Genomic DNA, 7,767 nt, shown 5'->3' with positions numbered 1-7,767 from the left:
AACGTCAAAGCCACCCCCTAAAAATTCAAAAAATTTCAAATCGGTCCCTGTCGTTAGCCGACCGTGTTACATGAATGAAAATCGGTTAGTTTTTTTATAATATACCCAAAATACTCCCACCTATTGTGAGAGGACAATATTGCCCTCTCTTTTATTTGCATCTTCTAAACCCATCTCCCATTTCTCATCTCACTCCTCTCACTCACTCGGTCGGACAAGAAGAAGAAGACGACGACAGTACGGTAACCTACAACTCGATTCTCTTCCCTTCGGCGTCCGATTCTCTTCCCTCCGGCGTGCGATTCTCCCCCCTCCGGCGTCCGAAGGTCTCCCCCTGAACAATATTGGCTTCTTCTGTTCTATCTTCCCTTGTCAAATGTTGTCTATATCGCTTCATGTACTGACTTATTGTCTATCCTTTTTCTCTCTGCCTTGATCCTAATGTTCTACAACATAAATTATAGGGGCTCCGGAGAGAAAACCCAGAGAGATAGAGAGCTACTCTTTAGTCTTTATCTTTCTCTCTCCGCGACTCTGCCCTTATCCTCACCAGATTCATCCGCAGTGAAAGAAATTTGTCCAGGTGGGCATGTGCTGAGGAAGCCATAAACAGGTCATGTACTCATTAGCTTCAGCCATAGTGAAAACAATTTGTCCAAAATCCACGCGTTCCCAAAGTGATAATCATTGCCATAAGAGGAAGTAACCTAAGAACTCCATCGCCACCATCACTCTAACCAAAACCAAACAGAGAAAGTTGATGAATTGCAAACAAATATTCATAAAAATTCAAACAAAACTGAGCTCACGGACTTGGGCCATTATGATTTTACTTTAGATTGTTACCCTCACAGCGACCTTATGTGATTTGGTCAACATGTACCCCTTTCTTCAAATTACAATACCGCACTTTCCGACTGTCCTGGCGTTGCTCTTGTTGGTACCTGAGGAAGCATGCACAACAGTAAACATCACAGATACAGTGTTGGATAGAGAAAATCAGAGATGCTCAACTGTGACAAGTTTTGATGATGCTGCAGACCTTCCTAGAAGCACCAATCCCTAAAATATTGTTCGGACGCCAGAAGGGGGAGAGCTTTGCACGCTGGAGGGGGGAGAATCGCACGTGGGAGGGAAGAGAATCGAGTTGCAGGTTACCGTACTGTCGTCTTCTTCTTCTTCTTGTCCGACCGAGTGAGTGAGAGGAGTGAGATGAGAGATGGGAGATGGGTTTAGAAGATGCAAATAAAAGAGAGGGCAATATTGTCCTCTCACAATAGGTGGGGGTATTTTGGGTATATTATAAAAAAAATAACCGGTTTTCATTCATTTAACACGGCCGGCTAATGGTAGGGACCGATTTGAAATTTTTTGAATTTTTAGGGGGTGGCTTTGACATTTCGAAAAATTCAGGGGGTGGCGTTGAATAAGGACCAAAGTTCAAGGGGTGACAATGCAATTTTCTCATAGATTAAACTATATAGAAGAACTCTGTTGCACGAATGTATTCATGGCGAAGCAAATAATTTTCGATGAGCCAATAGAGTATTCCATCCAAAACAACCCAATGCATAGATTAAACTGTAAAGAAGCTCCATTGCAAAAAGCTAAGATAAGAACATTCAAAATAGGATTGGGTGTTAAAAAATAGATTAGATGGTATAGAAGAGCTCTGTTGCGAAAATAAGAAACTAAGTTTAAGATAAGAAGTGTTAGAGGATTGCTTAACTGAAGGGTCAAAGAGGATTGTTCAAGTATGAGATCGCTTGGAGACTCTCTCAAAGCTCCCCTCATCTGTCTCCAACATTTTCATGGATTTGGTTTTGTGAAGGTTATAAGCATTCTATAGATACATTTTGAGAGTTGAAATTCTTCTTAAGGATGCTTTGGATATCATTATTTTCTATAAATAGAAAAATAAATGCCAAAAAAAATTGCGACTTTCCTATGCGGTTTACTAGGAGTGTAAGTTTGGCCATGTGAACGCATAGTTAGAATTCGGATTCGGGAATTATTCGGGTGGAGAATTATTCGGAATAATTTGATTGGTCAATTTAAGGATTTTGTCAAAAAAGCGGTCAAAAATAAAAATCGGATTCGAGAATTATTCGATTAAAAAAATAAAATTCGGACAAAAAATTCGGATATTATTTTTATAATTTATTATATCTGTTTTATTTATTAAGTAATTAACTTTATATGTACACCTAAGAAATTACCATACAATAAAGTAAAAAACTAGAAAAAAGTTGGCATTGAGCGATGGAAGCAATGGTTACAGTAATCCAATTTCTACTCATGAAATAGATTAGGCCCCAAAACAGTGAAAGCAATATTACAAACATAATAAAACAATATAAATAAATTGACCACCAAAATTTTTCACTATCCTTTTTGTTTGAGTTCACATGACCCATACTGCACAGAGATGCACTAATTTTTCACAATTAAAGCAACAACATAAGAGAAGATCGACTGGTACCTGAATCGAGTGTTAGGGTTTCGCACTGCGAGAAGGCCTAGACTGGAGATGAAGAACGAGAAACCTGAAGTGACAGGGAAACAGAGAACTTCATAATTTCAAATTCAAAGCTTGAACAAAACACTCAAAAGAAAAAAAGGGGGTTAAGAAGAACACATACATGTGTAATGTGTTCGTGACTTCGTGTGCAGTGTGCCTGCAACCAGCAGAGAAGAGTCAAGAGACTCAAGACTAAGTGACCGAAGTATCATAGAAGGGACAAGAGAGAAGAGTGATTGAGCGTGAGCTCCTGAGCTCATATTGTCATGGCTTCGGCTAAGCAACCTCTGAAGAAACGAAAGTTTATGAATTTGTCCCAGAACCTCAAATTATCCATCAGAGCTTTATATCTCCCCTGTCTCAAGATCAACTGATGAAGTTATGAGAAAGAGACAAAACAAATAGGAGATTTGTACGATTGTTACAGAAGAATTAGGTGGAGAAAGAAGATGGGAAAACAGAGGCAGAAATTTGGGGGAGAACGGAGAAGAAGATGAGAAAAGTGAAAAAAAAAAAATCCCCTATTTCGGTGGTGGGTTTCTTATATGACGTGGGGCTTTTTTTTTTTTTTTTTTTTAAAGAGTGTTTAAGTGGACTGAATAATTCGATTTAATTTGATTCGGTCCTGTTTATTCACATTTTAAAATCAAATTTTTTAAAAAAATGTGTTTTTTATTAATTTTTTTTTTTATTCGGATTTGATCATAATTTTTTATTTAATTCGGTAAAATTATGTTCGGCCGATTATTCGGCGGAATTGCTAATTAGGTGTGAACGTGAGCACAACCTGACTATCTAGGCTAAGCTTTTCAGCCTTTGTTGGGCTTTTCAGGTATAAAGCTGGATCGTTTAAGACTTCAACTTAAGAATGATTTATGTGGATGATGTCTCATTTTTTAAATACATAAGAAGACACAAATGGTTTAAAAAAAAAGAAAGAAAAAGAAAAGCAAGCCAGCCAAGGTCAATCAGAGACGGGCTGGGCTTAGGCCACAATATCCCGGCTCAATCTGGTTTCAATTATGGGAGAACCCTGCCAATTTGGTATTGTCTATGCTTATACATAGGTGGGTGCAAAAAGACCATGCTCCCCCCCACCCGTGCGCTAAAGATAATTCATGCGTCCTCCTATTGGCCCCATATGCTTGTATTGCTTACACCAGACTGGCATGGCTTTTTTTCTCTTCAATTATTTTGAGAAAAGATTCATCTAAACAATAAGCATTCATATATATTAGGAAGAGGAAGACAAGAGGAGAGAAAGAAAGAATGGATGTTAATTAAAGGTGTCAAATTTCAGCTTAAACCAATCGGATCAATCAAAACCAACCGGGGATTGTGTGGATTAGGCGTACGGTCTCAGGTTCGATTATCCATCTGTGCATCTGCGATTTAAGTGGAGATCATGGCTGTGGGTTGCCATGTTAGTCTCCCCGAGGATTAAGTCGAGGTGAGCGTAAGCTGGCCCAAACACCTTGGTTAATAAAAAAATTAATAATAATAAAAAAAAAAATAATCAATTCTTTACTGAGCTGGCTTTGGTCTGGTCTCTTATGATCAAGCCTATAGGAACGGAAACCGATCAAACCAATTGAAATCGAATTCAATAGTAGCCCACACAAAGCCAATAAAAAATTGTGAAATTTTGAGAAATGCCGCTATGTTGCATAGCAAACGCTAACACCTCCTTGTGTCTACAGGAAGAAGAATTCAGATACCACATAATCAAAAATCTTTGACAAGAAAACATTAGAAGAATCTCAATCACTCCATTTATAATCAAAGCACATGACAGGAAAAAAACAAGGAAGAAAGCCCACTTCAGTTTCCTCAATGAATCTAGCAAGAACAAAATAACTATCAGAATTCAGAGCCTGGGAGAGATTTGAAAGTTGGCACAATCCAATGTCCCTCGGAGCATTTAGGATTCCAAGGTCCTACTTGAACAGATAAATCCTAGTTCTTCACCACCGGAGAGTAAACAACAAGAGAGGACTCAATATCTTCAGAAATTTTTTGAGAAAATACTCCCTTCAATACAATAAGCAGGAATGTATCAGGACCAAAGTTAGCCATAAATGTGTAATGATCTTCAAAACAAACCACCCCCGACATATCATAAGTATTCATTAAAGTAAATGAGAACCCCATGGACTTGCTACCCTTAATTAACCATATAACCAGAGCCTCAGAATAACAATCAATTAACCCAAGAGATCCATCTATTTGAATTAAAGATCATCTTTCTCCATACTCTTGAAGAGGATATTGATCAATACTCCAAAACTTCTCACTGTGAATGTCCAATGCAAGAATGTATTCACAGTTAAGTTAAGCAAAGAATTTTCAATGAACCAATAGAGTGTTCCATCCAAAAACACTGGATCAGTTTGATGTGTGTGTAGAAATGCAACCCTAAAACGATGCAGAAGATAATGGAAAAACAAAACAAACAATGCACACGGATTTTACGAGGTTCGGCAAGGTTGTCTACGTCTCCGGTGAGATGAGATCCTGCTTCACTATCAATGGAGAATAGGGTTACAGCGCTCGTCCTCACACCTCTCAGTATTGCTTGCATTACAGAGAAAGAAACCCTCGCTACAAATATATAGCGAAAAAACCCTAATCCGGATTAAACTACAATTGCCCTCAAATAAAAAATTCGAGTGGGGGGCGCACCCCCTGCTATGCAGGGGGGCCTCCTGCCCCCCTTGCAACCCCCACGGCCCCTAACCGGCTAGTGGGACCGCTGTCCTGCCTGTCTAGGTGCTGCACCAATACTCCCTGGATTAAACTGCGACGGAATACAAGACATCATACACCAACAGTGTGTACCTTAAAGATTCTGAGAAATCTAAAAATCTCCATAAACTATTCTCTGAACCCACTGTAATTATCTCACAATGTATAACATCAAGGTTCGTGTTTAGAGAAAGTTGAACCACTTTATAATTATTTCTTAAGCTATCGAAGCCAAAACCAACAGTACCGGTAATTATATCTTCTGAACTTGGTTTTGTGGTGTAAGTGAATAACTTCATTTTCATCCTCTGTTTTGTAATGGGATTATATCGGAGTGAAGTGGGCAATTTCATACTCTGTTATGAATATGCTACCCTAGTTGCAATCATAGTTAGAAAACCAGGTTTTTTTATTTGACTCACATTTCTAAACTTGATGAGTATGGAGAGTCAAATCTAGTTAGAGCGAGTCATGTTTGTTTCTTATTTTTAAAATTTTTTTTCTTCTCCTGCTCCGAGTTACGAGAGATTGAGGCTATGGTTGTTTCATAGATAAGAAGAAAAAAAAAAGGATAATATTGAATACGACAAACAACAAATATGAGATTTTTTTTATTTAATTGTTGACCAAACTTAGGATCTATGGATAGCATATGGCCCAATTTAACCAAAAAAAAAAACACTAACTAACGATGTTAAATTTCAGCCTGAACTATTCGGATCAACTTTAACCAATTGGTTCAACCTAAATCAAACATAATTGAATCTTTATTGGGCTGGCTTTGTTCTGATCTTTTATGAAGCGTATAAAAGTTGAGACCGATCAGACCAATTGAAATCGAATCCGATAGAAATCCAAAAGAAACCAATTAAAAATCTAAAAAAACTGAAATATGTTGCTGCTAGGCTGTGAATCATATGCTTAGTGCCTTCCATTGTCTATAAAGGAAGAAGAATTAAGATCCCACAAAATCAGAATCACTAACAACAACATATAAGAATAACAAGTTAATCTGATGAAAAGGAAAAACAGTTCAGATCCCACAATAATAAAAAAAAGTCTCTGATCAGAACATTAAGAATCTCAATATAAAATGATGGAAAAGAAAGGCCATTTCAGGTTCCTCTATGAATCTAACAAGAACTTAACTATCTATCAGAAATCAGAGCCTTTTGAGAGATTTGAAGTTCGGCACCATCCAGTGTCCCTCCAAGTATTCAGTTTTCAAAGGTCCTTAAAGAACAGATAAATCCTGCTTCTTCTTCACCGAAGAGTAGACAACAAGTGTTGTTTGAAAGCCAATCGCGCGGAGGACATACTTATCATACACATACTAATCAATTATGGCAATATCCATCAAAACCAACACTACTGTCATGTATATCTTTTGGATTTGAGTATCTGAGCTAGGGAATTGGACATGTATTCGGTCCATAATTGGGCTCAAGGTAATATGGCTATAATATGGATTTAAATGATCTATTTGACTAATTGGACTATGAATTCTAATCATAAAAGGTCTTTAAACAAGCTAAAATAGAGCTAAATAGGCGTAAATGTGCTAATCAAACATGCTATAATAGAGTTAAATAGGCATAAAGGGGTTAATCAAGCTATAAATAAGCGCAAGATTACTAGAGTTTATAATTAGCCATGACAGAAAATGAAAAACTCACCTAATCTAAATCTGAAATTATGATATTGATTTAAGTTGGAGATCTAGAAAGTAGATGTCCTTGTGACTCTCAGTTGAGTGAGAAAGAACCTCAAGAAATTCCAGTTGATCCAGATTATGAGCAATGGTTGATCAATGAATGTCATAGAGGTGGCAGATGAAGGTGTGTACATTGTACACTAGTTACTAGCTTTAATGCCCAGACACTGGATGTCAATGCTAGTAATATTCAAGAACAAAGAGTATCTTTCTCAGTTAAAAGTCTCCTTAACCAACAATACTTTATTTCACTTCACATGAAACCTCTTCCTCTTTTTTTTTTTTTTTGTTTGGGGGGTTAGGTGTGTAAGCACATTAATCCTCTCACATTCCAATTGAAGACATATTTCCAATATAGTAATGGAAACCAGTTTGTACAGATTACAAAACCAGGTCCTGATACTGATGATAAACAAGATGCACATGGAGCATCAGGGTCTTGCAGAATAATCAAAGAAAAGTCAAACAAGAAAAAAGGAACTCATTTATAATTTCCTTGAGATCAAATCACCTTTATACTTTTACTTAGGCTTTAGCCAAAAATACCAATCACCTCTTGCTGGTGTCATCTATTATTGTGCAAATTATAAAATGGGAGAGGGTTCAGCGAAAGGATGTGCGTGGTTTTTGCACCAGCATAGAGACCAATAGGGACTGCACGTAGAAGCATCAACAATGGTCGGATTTCAGCCATTCATGTGGGGCAAGAGGGAGTCATTTCGCTCTCCCATGTGTCTTGGCCAGGTCCGGGGCCACACTGCCTTTTATGGTTCATTTTTCTTATAAA

Source organism: Macadamia integrifolia, chromosome 14 (genome assembly GCF_013358625.1).
Source record: "Macadamia integrifolia cultivar HAES 741 chromosome 14, SCU_Mint_v3, whole genome shotgun sequence".
NCBI lineage: Eukaryota > Viridiplantae > Streptophyta > Magnoliopsida > Proteales > Proteaceae > Macadamia > Macadamia integrifolia.
This window is presented reverse-complemented; position numbering follows the sequence as displayed.